The following is a 16,757-nucleotide window of genomic DNA, read 5'->3' on the forward strand; positions in this document are numbered from 1 at the left end:
CCTGGTACTTGACAAAATTATCACTGAGATTGTAATGATTCCATGGCACATGGAGGGTTGAAGCTGCTTCTAATCGCAATAAAAATGTACTTTGATGAACTAAGATTTCTCTTCTTTCAATGTGATTATTACCGTAGTTGATTCACATAGTACGATCATGATGATATTTCAATTTTTCTAAATGCGTTCTATCATGAATGACACTATAATAAAGTTTTCTTCTAGGATCCAGTCTCTGATTTTAAGTGATTGTTATCGAAGACATTACACTGAACATGCTTATAGGAAACATGTATAATACCTCATTTCTTTAGTAATTTTGAATGTTATGCTGAAAATTATTGACGAACTGAAACCTTACATCTATGGACTTCGTTCAAGTAATAAGAGTAGACTCGGACTTGCCACACATACATTACATGGTACTCTCCACTTTTCAGCAGAGAGTGAGTTTCCCACCTGTTGATAACATGTTAAAACACCTCAATGTTGTCTATTGTCAATCTGTGCGACTATTGCAAGTTCAAAAGATGATGTGAGGGCTGATTGGCTGAGAGCAATGTGCGGACAATGAATAAGTTATCTCGAAAAAGCTTTTATGGTTTGTATCTACTAAATAGTATCCTAATGAGTTCTGTTCGGTTGTATATTTGGAAATTGTCACAAAACACGAATAAAGCACTGATCACATTGCACACTACTGCGATTTGTTTCTCATGACGGCGAAGGCAATGTTTTTAACCATTAAACCACGGCTTGAAAATTCTTCCTCTCCCGTTGCCGTCATGCGAGTCGCAGTGGTATGCATAGAGTATAATTCAAACAAGACAATTAATTTTTTCGATCATACTTGCTCAATCAGAAGCTGGCCAGGTCCCGTCACAACAGGTCCATCACTGGAGACCCTATTTTTGACAGTTTGTGAGAGCACAGAAAAGAGTGATGCTGTTCATTACTTTACGGTGAGAAGCACATCATATTTTATCCATTAAATACTATATGAAGAGTATTGCTATGATGCCAGATTGATTAACTGAACAAAGGAAAAAAATAAATACAACAGGAATATTTAGCATATTTCAAGTTTTATAACATTGGGTGAAGTGACTGCAAATCTCCACTATTGCTTCGGTTATCGTTTTATACTGATTCTAGATTCAAGGTATCAAATATGATCACGTTATTTGAAACTTAATCATCAAATTGTTATAAATGAAAATATATTCGTTTGATTCTCTTAAAAACCAATAAGTTAAGTGTGAAGCTACCACGAATCACGTTCGTAGATAATCATTGTTGATTGGGAGTTTTCAATACTGTTTCAAGATTATCAAATTGTTGTATAAGTTTCTTGAAGTTTCCCATTGATAAAATAATGTGAGAGACATGTAGGTTGAGATTCATTATCATTATCTTTTTCTTATTAACATAGAATAAAGTTTCTTTTTGAAATGAATCCTAATTGAAAATGAATGAGACTTACATCCTACAATCCTTGATGAGACCATGATTATCAAGTGATTTAATATCATCTCATGATTATTGACTACTTGATTGCTTGATTGCTTATAATTACATACAAAGTAGCCGATTCTTACAAGAATATGGTCAATGTGGGTCCTCCTCAATATAATACATTATTCTCATCAATCTTCATGTCGCTAAACTTCAACTTTTGTTCCATTCACATGCTGTGACTAGGAAATGGAATCATTCAATAACTCTTGAGCGACATGTCCTAAGTGTCGAGCACATGGCTCTGGGCACTGGCAAAGTGACTGCATTACTATCAGTACTGGCACAGTGACTGCAGATCGAAAGCGACTGCATGGAATCCATGTTATGCAATCTGGTTTGGATTATGAAGTGAGGATGAATCTGCTATGTCGAAAGTAGCGCTAAACATCAGGTGAAAGTTGAAAAGCGTTCAACTTGCACTTCTTCCCCAAAACGTTTATATCGCACGATTTCTTCTTAGCTGCTCATATTATTATTATTATTATTCAATCAATCTGAGCATTAAGCGAAAATACTCATCAACTGGAATCAAAGCTATAAATGCTGGGTTACTATTTTCTGAACTAATTTTAATATTCCAATCAATTTCCAATAAATTAGAATAATTATTAATGATCAATATCAAGCTACTAAACTCATAATATTTCACTATGCATGTGAATAGATAAATTTCTATCAATCAATTTATAAGTGAGGAGATATATTCACCATGGAATATTCAATATCTTATTTAATACTGACATGGAATTCTTTTTATTATATCAGACTTTCAAACGATCGTTATATAAAGAAAGCTACCTCACTTTCAGTATTCAGTAATGCTCAAAACAGAATGACGATAAGAATTGGGTCAACTTCAGATTGAAGACTGCTCCTGTTCTGTCGATTGAAGGAAGATACACGCGGCATTCGATGACATCACATTCACAATAAAGCATCTTATCATTACTTCTAGACACTCACCTCTAATCCTGAAATTCAATTTGTCTCAGAACAAGAAATGTAGGTGAAGTTGAAAAGAGACCGGGGTAAGAAGAGTTGAGCTGAAAAGCGTGAAGGTATAAGTAATGCCAGAGAAAATGTTCTTTTTATCGCTCCATAGCAATCTATCTTTCGAGGTTTTAAAGAAAAAGAAGAGAGCGCCGCATTGAGATGGGTGGAATAAGTGGATGGGGTGACCGACAAGAAATTCGCTCAAGTGCTATGAAATTCGATAAATCTCCGATAATTCGCGAATACATCTTCATCCGTGCAGCTTCAATGGCCTTTCTATCGTTCTCAATTTGAAACAAGAGAGCAGAATCGCTGCCTTGCCACGGAAATGAGCCGATGAGCCTGTACTGTCATCGCTCTCAACCTCCTATAGGAAGATATTTCATTCGCTTTTACTCTCACTCTACTCTTCTTACTCGTGGAATTCGACTAATTCGTCCACTCCATGTTTAAATGGTTTTATCTCTTATCGACGATATTGTAATTCCGTTTTTTCGAAGAAAACGCACAAGTTGGACAGAGTCTCATAAGTAATTTATCTCTGAAAAGATCCAATTCGAGAGTAATATGTGCTATTATTTGAAAAGGAAGTGAGCTATAAAAGCATTACTGAAGGATATTCGTGATGATGGTTATGAAAAGCAGCGTTGAATGAGTATAATTATTATTGATATTCTTCTTCTAGATCTTTTCGGATCTTTTTAAACAAACTTTTTGAGGAGAAAATAGTATTTTTCATTTGCTTTGCAAGATTGGATTAGTTTCCAAAATAGTTCAAAATACAGTATAGTTGAATAATTGAACATGGATAGTGGCTATTCATTGAATGAAACCTTCATTGTCGATTGAATGTATAATTGAATAATAGTGTAAGTTAAAAAAGTTAAAACTGGAATAGCTAAAGACCATTCTTTTACTATTTCTTCCACTCAAATTGAACATTTGCCATGCTATCGGTGTTAAAAATGATTATGTTTTGGAGAAATACTTGAACATTTATATTCAAAGTACATTTCTCATTAATAATTATCAATTGGTATATCGGGATTGTCCAAGGAACTGAAGATGTGGAATCTCGCCCTCTGAAACTTATGACTAACCCTGCAACACCTGTGACAACAAACATGGCTGTGATACATGAAAATAATGTTCAATATCTATGATGGAAAAGCTTTATTATGTTCTGAATCTATGTATTGGGAGCTGAGATACGTAACGCTCAACATAATTATGACATTAGAGATTCAGGGAGGAGTGGAAAAATAAGTAGAAATCTAGCGCATACGATATCAATCGATGCGAGGTGTTTGAGATTAATTAATTCGCAATTCTTCCAAAAGCCACTAATGAACTGAACTGTAACAATAATTCATAAAGGCTGATGCTGGCGGCGAACAAATTAATCCCAGATGGTGGTGTACGGTGTAGACACAATAGCTCAAACATTTGAAAATAGTCACAAGCACACAATACTGGAAAATTGAAACACATTGGAAGTTTCTCGATTAAAACAAATGCGGTATCCTACTAGGACACATTTCCCGGGTAACGATGATAGAGTGGCGGGGTGGTGAATACACAAATGTGGCGGCAGAAAGTGCGGTTGGGTATTAGTTGCAGAGGGAGCATCTCATCAAGCTTGTTGCCGCGAATAGCTTGCCGTTCATTATAAACAGTGCTGCCGTCGTTGGCGAAAATTAACCTGGCAAAATGATGTGATAAATTTTTACGACTATAAAAGATATTCACTAGAATAACGGCTGCTGTGTCGTTATATACACTGCTCAGATAAATATGGGTTGTCTAGTCAGCATTTTCCATTACTGGGAAGTTCGCTTTCCAGAACACAAATAATTAACAGCTATACAAAACATGTCATGTGGAAGGATTGAGTAGTAACAAAGTACAATCCACAGGGATTTCCTATCATTTTTTGGTTCCTCACTTTCTTTTGGGAAACAACAATCCATCATCATTGTTTACTGATTTAAATCCGATATTTTGGCAATTTTAGACACCCACTGATCGTTATTCAGATTGTTCCATGTGGAAAATTCGCCAAAGGCGCAGCTCCCACCAGAGCTGAATACAACATGAACAAATTTTCCTCCGATAGTATTATGATCGCTCTATTAAAATACGAATTAGTAGCATTGATATGAGTGATCAATGTAGAATTATTGTATTGCTTATCGTTGCGTTGCCTCACGCTGCTATGAGTTTTCACGTATCATTCAAGCTCAGCTAGGAGAACTGCACCTGAGAGTCGAAAAAATTTGATTGCTATTTTCGACCAGACGTCAATATTTTTATACTGGAATATTTATCGCTTATGGAATATCAACTGAGCACTTTTTGATGTGGCCGTTGTAGTAGACTAGGAAAGTTCCCATTGAAAGCTATGAACATTTTATTCCATAATTTAGTGGTGGACAGTGATTGGAACAGTCACCGATTTGATAGCTATTGCAACGACCGATGCCAGAGCAGATGTTGATCAAACTTGTGAAGTAATGAGCAAAGTTCAGCCAGGTAGTAGGCTTCACGTTGATTTAGATGCGAGTTGCAAGCACAGTCTAGTCTATTGCGAGATTCACCCTAAACTGTCAGCATTATTTCAATAAGGAGCATTGGTTTCATTAATAAGAAATACTGACAGTTCTAATGAATCTGACTATAGTCGGGTGACTTAACACAGCGCGATGGGGATGCAGCACAGCACACCACTAGAGAGCAAAATGTTCTCTAGTTATCTCTAATCGAGTTCGTACATCATATTTCATGCTTATTTTATTAAAGCACAGTGGAGAGGAAACTTTCGAACCATCGTTTAATTTTAGTAACAGCACTGAGGGGTGTGAGCTTCACCTAATTGCACAAACGAGGAAATCATAAAACTTCACATGATAGCGCTGCTACACAACAGTAGCTATTCTGGAATTTGGATTTTCGAAATATCTGAGAGCTACTCTGAATATATATGCAATTAATGCAAATGATGGATCAATAGTTATTGATCCATAGAGAGATTGAACTGGAATTTCATAGAACAATAATTCAATTCAATTCATAATAACATATCTTGTATATCTGACAAGCAGACAAGGGATGAGTCATAGAAACATAAAACGAACACATAAAATAAAAATAGAAATGAACAGTGAATAACACATTCAAAACTGATCATTTAGTGGTGCAAAGATTCATTATTGGAATAATATGCCTCATCGACGAATCGCTTTTTCAACTGGTCTGTTCTTGACAGGAATTTACGAATCTGGAAAGAGAATCAAGTATTCATACTCTCACAACGATGAATTTGACTCATTCACCATGACATTGAATGAAAAATTTATTATATTGCAATTTGAAATTCCCTTTGAAAAAACCTTCAGACCATTTGAATGAATTTTTAGCACAAAACTAAATATTTCAATAGAATAGAAAAGCATCCAACTTTTAAATGAACGACAAAAGAGCGCTCTTTGTCACCTCTCAGCTGCTGTCCCAGTTGGCCACATTTGGAATACTCGAATGCGGTCGCAAATAATATCGGATGGGAAGTTTGCACGTTAGCGATGACTGTACAGTAGTGGCTCGCTCTGGAAGAACAATACGGTTGCAATCCGATAATTCGGCGGACAGAGCAGAGCGCCACTGCTATTGCAACCTGTTCCCATATTTCACTGAGCCGGATTCGGGTCCGGGTTGAGACACAATGGACCGCGATAGCCCGAATAAGCTGGTTTTCGGGAGATGCCACTTTTTCCGACCGGTAAGCCACCGCCGCAGTAGCCGTCCACAAAGAAATTTGCATATCGCAGACCGGGCGGACAGATTCAGTCAGCGGTCAGCGCTCAGCGCTCAACCAATCCCTGTCAGCACTCACACCGACTCCATTTCACTTTGCTTTATGGCACCCGGATTCAAAACAAGCATCTCTTCGCTAAATCAATTCTCTTGTTCAGCTCGTTTACTTTTCCCTCAGCACTTGTGTCACTCAGCGTAAGTGCCCATTTCAAGCTTTGCGTCCATAGCATGTCCATCTCGAGTGGTGTGTTATTGATTCACAACGGAAATATCCATGGAATGAAATTGCAGCACAATGTATGGTGATTGGAAGTAACACTCTTGTTATTGGAGATCAACGTCATAAAGCTATCGAAGCATCAACACAATGAGAGCTTTGTACATTCATAATAATTGATTATGAATTTCTATGTGAAAGAAGTATAAAATTGATAAAGACAATATCACTTGAATATTGAAGATTTGTTGTTTCAATCCTATCGTAATTAAAATTCCATTTGGCTGCGAATTGAGAGTGGTTTAGACATCTCTTTTTTCTCTTAGAAATATGTTTTCCAACATGACCATCGAAGTACTCACCAGAATGGAAGATAATTATAACATCCATATTCATATTTTTTCTCTCTGTCATGTATGATACTTTTCAATGAATTATCACGAAGTACTCCAGTATAAATATATTTTAAAGGACTCATAAAATTTTGATAATATTCGAAGAATATTCACGGTCATTAATAGGCTTCTGACATCGAGGATACAGAAGACAAATTTGGTCTTCCAAAATGTATATGTCTCAAGTAGCCTATAACTTCTGACTATGTTTAGATTTGATTATTTTATTTCAAAAACCTCTTTTGCGGGTTGAATGATTTTGCAAAATGTCAGGTTCTGATCAGGAATTGAGCTCGAACTCAGTAAGTGAGTAGAATGTCTCCAATGAAACATAGTACATAATAGTAATACACGATCCAGACAAAAATCTATTCTGTGGCTTTATGGTATTCACAGCTAAGCTGGTTGAATGCACTTTATAGTATGACGTTCCAAACTGACCTTTAATGTAGGCAAGACTTGAACCGCTTCTTGAATAAGTAATAAATTGTTTAGTCGTTCTGTCAAAGTCTGAAGGAGTTTTACGAGCTACAAAATATTTTACTCACCTCCACTCAAGATGTTCTCGGTTTATGGACTGTCTGATCCAATATGCAAGTGGATTCGTAAATACTCTGTCAAAGAATCAAGTCTTGTCTCTTTTACTGAGCTGTTCAGAGACCAACAATCTCGAGAAACACAGTTGTCTTCCAATTCAGAAGAATCTAGTGAGAAGCGTTTATTTAGACTCATTATGGTATCCGTCACAAATATTAGAATTGTTTCTCATTGATTGATTGAATCGTTGAGTTCTAATGTTGGATTCAAGCAATATCTGAAGTGATATGGTACCAGCTCTCATCCTGAGTGGCTATTGGAGAGGTATAGTAACTCTCAAACTATTCCGACGAAAATAATAATTTATTGATCATGGCAGATAACTCTACACAGTATTGTACTGCTTCGAAGATGAGCTATTTATGAATGAGTGAATCATAAAGACTGACTGAAAATCGAATGACTCATCCTCCAGTGTTTCTAATTTGACAAAAACTATTCACAACACATCGACAACAATCCACTTGCACCAACCCCAATCAAGTAATTAAACTTACTTCTAACATCGTGCTGATCTGGAATTCATATGTATCCTGCTTGATGCATCTCGATATTAGTGAGTCAGAAAATTGAAGCTTCTTTTAGAACGAAGTAGTTCACATTGAGAAGATTGAGCACCATTATTTTCTATTTTTGAAGATATTTGAGAAAAGAGAAATCATAGCTCTCACTATGACAGAAATTTTGCCACCAAATCATGTTATAAGAGTAATGTCCCTAATAGTCCACTTCACATTCTCCTTATTCTTGACAATATGTCAACATTACTTTTTCATAAAATCCACAGTTACATTTTTCTCTTTTTCTACAGTTATAGCTTACCTCTCAATGCAAATTCCAGAGGAGAGATTCAAAATGAAATGATCGGTGTAGCGAATGTTGGAAAATTGAGATTAATGCTTTTTCTTGTCGATTTGTTGGCCGTAATTCACAGCGATTTCGGAAGCACGATGTCCTCCAGGCACCGAACATGAATTCAAATCTCTGGAAAACATCTGAGCCATAAATCCAGTTGCAAAATTGAAGAATAATGTCAGCAAAATGGCCAACGTCAAACAATAGATATATGTTCTGTTCGCTTCTTCCCTCAGGCATTCCCTCCTCTTTTCCTGCTGAAGCTTGAGTGCTCGCTTTTCGCTTTTCGGGGTTCTCACATGCCAGGACACTCCACCAAGCCAAACCAACGACGTCAACTTCTCAGACTTTCTCAAAAACCTACCAACTGAACAGCAAGCAATCTATTCATTGCTACAAATATCTAATTCATCATTCACGAAATTGTTATGCATCGTTGACTCAGTTTTTCAATATGATGAATTCGATTAGTAATCAATTGAACGCTCTCATAATGAATTGAATTTGCTGTCCTCGAAAACGCATACAAAACTATAACAGGTATGAAAAATACAAGACAAAACTGCAAAATAAATTATCTGAGTATTCATATTGTCATCGTCAATGATATAGGTAAAATTATAAGAAATAGTAATTGAGATGCACTGTACAAGTTTGCACTAATGCTTCACTAGAATGTACCCCACTGTACCATATTAGAGAAGAGCTCATTCGTACAAACTGAATTTTGATGTGGTGATGATAATAATAATAATAATATAATAATAATAATAATAATAATAATAATAATAATGATGATAATAATAATAATAATAATAATGATGATAATAATAATAATAAATATTCCAATTACATTGAATATACTTCAGAACGGTCAACTCTAACATAACGTATCTGCTCTAAAGAATTTCATTAGCATTCAGGAAGTGATATGGTCCAGTCTCGAATTAGAATTCCAAAGATATTCCGCCCTTGTAAGCGATTCAGGATTGGCGTAGCCGGACCTCTGGACTCCAAACACAGTTTAGAAAAAGGCAAAGATAAAATGGGATCCACCCAGCCATTATGTTCAAATTGCAAAAGAAGTTTACACTGCAAGAGACCGTGTATAAAAGAATAGATTATTCCAGACCTCTTTACAAGCGCTATTTTCCAATAAACTGAAGCAGGCGAAGGGTCGCACTCCTAACTTCTCTTTCGGAAGTTTGAATCCATGTCCATGGAATGGGGTATTTCAATATACAAAAAAAGCTATCAAAATGTTTTGCATAAGAACGGCTCTCACTGAATCCAGTTTAAACAATACATGGCGTTATTCACAAGGCCATTCAAGCTCGCTTATTAGAATGTAAATTCAAGTCAAAGGAAAATGACATTTTCTAAAATCTAAAGTCAAGGAAAATGAAATTTTGTAGGTTTGAAGAATTTTGAAAATCTTATTCACAGTCGCCACGGGGTTCTCAATAAACTATTCTTTTAATATGATTATTTACATTGTTGCATCATTATTTATTCTATATAGATATTATCATCTATTTAATAATTCTATTATAAATTTATCATCCATTTTTGTCTTAATCGGTACCGTAAGTAACTTACAGTCAATCAAGTTGTTTCAGTTTCAGCTACGTTGAAATTTATCAGCAAGAATAGCGCGATTTATTAGTCCTATTGCAGTCCCTTGATATGGGAATCATATTTTGGGATATCTGGGGTACATAAAAGTACTGGAAGCAATAACAGCTAATAAGTTATGGGATGCGTATACCGAGCAAACACTAGACGGGCCCGGTAACGGCTCTTAATACAGTTGTACGATGCAACTTTTATACACATGTTATTTGTATTATATTTTCGATTATACAGTCTACTACGTTATTATATCTGATGTTTTTTTTTAAATGTATGAATTCAGGGCTACTTTCTTGTATTTATAAAATAGAATTATAGGCCTAGTACCCTTTAAAATTAATAAAATATTAAAAAACAAGAATACAAATTGTAATGTATCTACTATTTTATCAATTTTAAAGGGTACTAGGCCTATAGTTCTATTTTATAAATATATCTGATGTTTTGTATCTGTGAAATTTTAATAAAAAAAAGTAGGATTGATTGGCTTCTTAGTCCTTGAGAGCTGATTCTAAACGTTATCAGAGTTTTACAAAACTTCTCTCTCCCTGGTTAAGCAATTACCACTCGTGCTTAGGGATGAAAATAATAATCTTCTTCTTTGTCCAATCGTGAGATTATCTTAATTACATTGCAACCGTAGAATCAAGACCCAGTCCTACAAAATGTAGAAGCATTAATATCCTTTTCATTTCCTGAAGATGACTATTTCCTGATAATTATTCAAGAATAAAGTGGTAATTATCATTATCATCACATTGGAGCCAAGTAAACATATCCTCTGATCAGATCATTGATGAGAATATTTCTTCGTATTTATGATTGGAATCTATTTTGTAATAAACTAGCCGTCAGGCTCGCTTCGCTCGCCATATCCGTCTAGCCGGGGGACCCCCGACTGGATCGTCCAGAAAAGAGATCAGCAGGCTCGCTTCTCTCGCCTGCGTTTTTCATTTGAGCATGCTTCATTCCATCAGAAAGTCAAAGTACTGAGAAAACGCAGAAAAGCTGAGAAAAACGCTGATTTTGGGCGTATATTTGATGAAATATTAAAGTCACCTCAACAGAAAATTTTTAGACCCTAGCTAAACTTCTGTACCAAATTTGAACATTTTCTGTCTATTACTCTTGATGGAAGAACTGAGAAAACGCAAAAACCCGCTTATTTTGGGCGTATCTTTGACGTTATTTCAAATTCCTAGTAACACAACATTATTACACCCTAGCTGAGTTTCTTTACTAAATTTGAACATTTTCTGTTCATTTATTCTCGATAAAGCTGAGAAAACGCTGGAAAAACGCAGATTTTTGGGCGTATTTTTGGAAATTTTTCCAAATCCGTTCTTAGTGCGCCTCTAAAGGGCCAACTAAACATACCCACCAAATTTGAACGATTTTGGTCCGGTAGATTTTTAGTTCTGCGAGTGAGTGAGTGAGTGAGTGAGTAATAAATATATATATAAAAGCGAAATGGCACTCACTCACTGACTGACTGACTGACTCACTCACTCACTCGCAGAACTAAAAATCTACCGGACCAAAATCGTTCAAATTATATATATATAAGTATATAAGTTACCATTAGTCATTATTTAAAAAATATTATTCTACTTACTGTTGTCAATGTTCCTGAGCTCAATCTAGCCCGAATTATGAGAATATTCTTTTGTAAAGCTTTGATAAGATGCTGGAATGAGATGCCCAATCTCCACTTCCCAAGGAGAAGTCATTTTCTTTGTGAACATTCTTGAATGAAGATGAGTTCTGAAAAATGACCCAAACAGGGTTGATGAGCTAGCTCAACGATTACTAATCCCCCACTTTCAACTCAAGTCTGGGAAAAGATATATCGCAGCTTTCCAACGTCATTCTACTCATCATTCAGCTCCATTGGAAAATTTCTGTTACCGCTATGCTTTTAGATGGTCTCTTATCCTTAAGTTTTTTGTTTTTGATTTCAAAGTTATGTTGAATGTGCTACTGAATTTTCCAAGGATACATTGATTCAAAAGAGATCAAGTTATCCAACAAAACTCTGGGATTGGAAAAAAACTCATCAAAGCTCATTACATTTTCATCGCTTCAAAATGCGTTACAAGAGTGACTCCTGTAAGATTGATTGATTGATCTTTATTTTGTAAGAGACAATTCACAATGAAAATCTTTGATCTCCCTGCAATTATCCAATAAAGATGTATTCACTCATGTTATTCAAAGTGTGTATGAAGATATATCAGACACAGGGGTAATGCATTTTTTCTATGATCAGTGGCTGCCCCCCCCCCCCCCGAGAGCTCAGATAATTTTTCATTTCAAACATGAATTTATCGAAATAAGTTCATATTTTATTCTTAGAGCAATATTAATGATAAAATACCAGAAAATCAATCTTCCAGCAACTGAAAGAATCTTCTAAGCAATGATTTAGAGGTATTGGAAGCCCGTAACTGTTCCAGTTAACTAAAATTTCAATTGAAACCAAATTTCAAAAATACCTTAGCAAATCAAAAATTCAATTTCTCAGTAAGTTAAATGACAGACAAAATGAATCAATTCAAACTCTCTGTGTTCGAGAGTACCAAATTTTAATCTTCCAAAAGCATAAGGATTCCGGATTCTCCAACTGCATTATAGTTTATAACAAATTATCTTGAATAGCTGGCAAAATCGCTAAATGAAAAGATTTTATAGGTCTCTAGCAAACAGCTGCTTTGTTATCGCCGGGTGCGATATCAACCAATGTGAGATTAGATAATAAATACCCGTTATTATACCAAAACCTCAAGCGAAACCAGTTACCAAATGAAGCCAAATCCAAGAATATAGCAAAGCAAAAAATTGTACCTGTATCTAGAGAATGTTATTAGAATAAGAGACCTAGAAATTGTAAATGAAGTATGAGCCCAAAAATGTTACTCAAATGTATTTAGAAAGAGATTTATTGTATAAGAATCAAATGTTGTTGTTATGATGATGTAAGTTGGTATCACTGCCAAGCGGCAGATTTGAAAATGTTGTATTATTGTTAGAGAAGGGAGAAATGGAATTAAGATGTGATATTTATGATATTTTTATGTTGATAAGGAGGAACTTGTTATTGTATTGATGAGAATTAGAGGGGCGTATGCAGAAAGAGTCTGCAAGTTGTTGTAAAGTTTTGAAAGTGTTTTTGGTGGATATTTTATGTTATGTTCATGTGTTAGAGGAAGAATTTGTATTAAAAACATTATTGATTCTCAAAATATTTCGAATTCAAATTCGGGGGCGCTTATATAACAAATTATCTTGAATAGCTGGCAAAATCGCTAAATGAAAAGATTTTATAGGTCTCTAGCAAACAGCTGCTTTGTTATCGCCGGGTGCGATATCAACCAATGCGAGATTGGATAATAATGGGTATCCTGGCTACAATTCGAACAGCCAAATAGAAAAGAATTTTATTGCTATTTATTGGATTATATAAAATGAGAAATTTTTGAGGTTAGGCTCTGGTCGGCCACCTAAATAATCGGTCAAGCCGTATAATTTGAAATTTAGCCAGACACCTGTGGCAAATTTTAGTTGTAAAGAAATAGCATTCGACCAGAGGATTTGGTAACCACATGGCATGTTATTGTAAAAGGAAAAAAAACTTAATAAACTTAAAAATATTTATTGTGTCAAATGAGCATGTACAAAATATGTAAAATGAATGAAAATATTAAGGAAGTATGTATATTCTATCTGGCACATGGATACCTTTGTAATTTTTGGATGAGCCAATCAAATTGCAGTAACTGACTGGCAGTAAAAGCAAGTCGATTCAAAAATAACCCTCATTATTTATATAAATGATAAGAGTTTGTAAGTTATCACTACTCAGTTCATGTACCAGATGTAATCTGAGTGATTATAAAATATAACACAAAATATTTATGTAATAGCCTAGCAGATTGACATGGACTATTTTGATTATGTAATGGCATAGTAGTTGAATATTTAAATGATATGCAAATTTGGAATACAGAAGTATGATTGTAGAGAATAGGGGTAGATCAGAGACCACTTGCTTGCCAGATGTCACCAGGAACGGCCACCAATTTTATAGAGCACAAGTCCCTTTTTTGTTAATAATTGTACATTTGAAAAATTTAAGTTTAAATTCAATAATTAATTTTCATGTGAAAAGTCAGTAATAGATGGTGAACATGTCCTATACCAAATAAAATGTTTGTTTGTGCAAATCTTTAGTATTTTTAATGCTGATAATAAATATTGCAACCATTCCACAACAGAATTATTCCAAATTCAGTCTAAATGACAATAGAATGAATATTATAAAGTTAAGCTACATGAGATTCAATTATAATAATACTTCATCTACAAGAAGTCATCAGCAAGTGTAGAAATGGCCATATCACTTGTCTGGATAATATGTATTTTGAGCCATCAATGAGCCTCACAAACGTTATACTCCACCCGTGACTAACAGTTTAATATTTTCCTATCCGAAAACACAAAAGTTTTGCAGCAAAACTTTGCTTATACTTATATGGTGCCCATTAATATGTTTTATTGATTAATTTGTCTATGCGTTCAAAGCTGTAAGCTTATGTTTTAATGTTTCTATTAATGTAAATAAATAAATAAGTTAATATGCCCAGGACTGATCAATGATTAGGCTAGTGATCTCCGGAGCCCTCAGGACAGACTTAAGTCTAACCTGACCATTCTATGAAATTTTCATGTGTACTATTTTTTCCAGGTCCAAATATTCTCAAGTTTGAGTCTGAATGATATATTATACACAATTAGTGTAAAAATATAGTTTCAGCTTGTTTTTTCTTGTAAATACATTAGTAAACGTGTCAATTTGGCCTTTCTGCTTTTCTGGCCAAGCGACCAGTAGCAGCGTGAAACGTATAATTAAGATTATACTGCATTATTTAAAACGTGATTAAATTATATTATATAGACATTACATTTACCTGAAATGCTGAACTTCAATCATTCAAGTTACTGTTGAGTAAACGGGATGTAAATCCAGTGTTTTTGATTACAGTATTCAATAACATCTATTCTGTATTCTGTTTCTAATTCATCAACGGCATTCATTAAAGTTATTCTACGAAAATGTGAGTAGAGATGTTTCGGGGAGTTGAAGAACTGAATAAATTTTTTTGAAGTGTGAATATTTATGTTTCAAACCTAATGGATACATTATTGTTTTGAAAATATAACAATCACAGCCTTAGTATCAGAAACAAGAGTAACCTAACCACAAAAGTAAATAAAGATCTATAAATACTTGATTCCTTGATCATAAAAATGGTTGATAAATGTTTCCAATGTATTCTAGTTAAAAATATAGGAATCTCACACATAAAAAATCGTTCATGATAACTTGAATAGAAATAAAATACTGATATTGAATACTATTAAAACTTCTTGTTTATTTACTGTTTCAATATCTGGCCGTAATAATCAGCTGTTTTACAAAAATTTCCAGCCAGCAACATATTCAGGTTTACCAACATCTCTTATACATTGCCGCACTCTAACGTCATAAAGCGTGTTAACTATTTTGTGTTGTTATGTTGCAAATTTGGAGTGCGGCAAAGTACTTTGCCGCACTCAAACCTACATTCCAGCACTGGGTGTGGGAATAAGGTATTTTGCGTACGGTACTATAATTGATGTGGGAATGAGCACTTTTTCGGGTAACTGTAGGAAATAGTTATTTGTGCAACTAGTGCGCAAAGTGACAGTTTGCTGCACCGAAAGAAACGTTTACGCCCGAGCCGTAGGCGAGGGCGGAATGGTTTCTTGAGTGCAGCAGAGGAACTTGGCGCACGTATTTCACATAAAGTTTTTCCTACAGTTACCATTGAATATGAAAAGTGGGTAATTACGGGGTAAAATTGCCTGAAATGCATCAAATGTTTTTCTGTGTAATTTTATTATTGATAAAAACCTTAATCCTTAAATCCCAAAGTCCTCGTTGTCCTTGGTTATAATATATAATAGTAATAATTTGCGTGTTGTGCTTCGTTGCACCTCTGCTCACTATAGCAGCCCAGTCACTGTTACCAACTTCATTTTGATTTTGCTGCACTGTTGATCCATATAACCTACTAAGTATTTTGCGTTGCCATGTTGCAAATCTGGAGTGCAGAAAAATTTTTCCCGCACTAGAGCGGAAAAGTGATTCTTTGCGTTCTGTAATCAGTGCAGCAATGGCCACTTTTCAACGTAACTGTAGGAAAAATATATTACTACAGCCTGCTGTAGTAAAATAGTCTAGATTCAATCACGGTCGAGGAAAATGTATGAAATACAATCCAGCCTACCGCGTTAACGAGTAAGCATTGATTGTGGCGGGAGAAAAAGGGATTGGCTGTTGGAGCTAGGCAGGAAACTACTGATTGAAGTGTCAATCATCATCAAGAAATGTAATTGGCAGGCAATCTGGTGGTAGCTTTGGCAACGACGCTCATTTTCCAGTTCCAGTTTTATGTTGACGAGAGCTGCCAACTTCCCCATCAAATTTCACGGCTGGTTGCGATTTCTTTTATTACTTTTCATATTTTCATACTTATGTGAGTGTATCTGCTTGCATTATTTATGGCATCGAGCAAGTCAACAAAGCTTATTTTACAGCTCATGTCGATGAAGTATGGAAATAATTTTCATACTACTTGGAAACATTCATGATACATTTTAGTATCAAATCATGTATGCTTCAGCCAGATCGTAGACTT

General features: G+C 35.0%; 1 protein-coding gene across 2 annotated transcripts in view; it reads right to left on the minus strand.

Annotated features, from left to right (window-relative positions):
- The window catches only part of LOC111058609 (tensin-2), a 433,706-nt gene that overhangs the window by 394,348 nt on the left and 22,601 nt on the right, over positions 1 to 16,757 (minus strand). The window lies entirely within an intron of this gene.

This window comes from Nilaparvata lugens, chromosome 1 (genome assembly GCF_014356525.2).
Source record: "Nilaparvata lugens isolate BPH chromosome 1, ASM1435652v1, whole genome shotgun sequence".
Taxonomy (NCBI): Eukaryota; Metazoa; Arthropoda; class Insecta; order Hemiptera; family Delphacidae; genus Nilaparvata; species Nilaparvata lugens.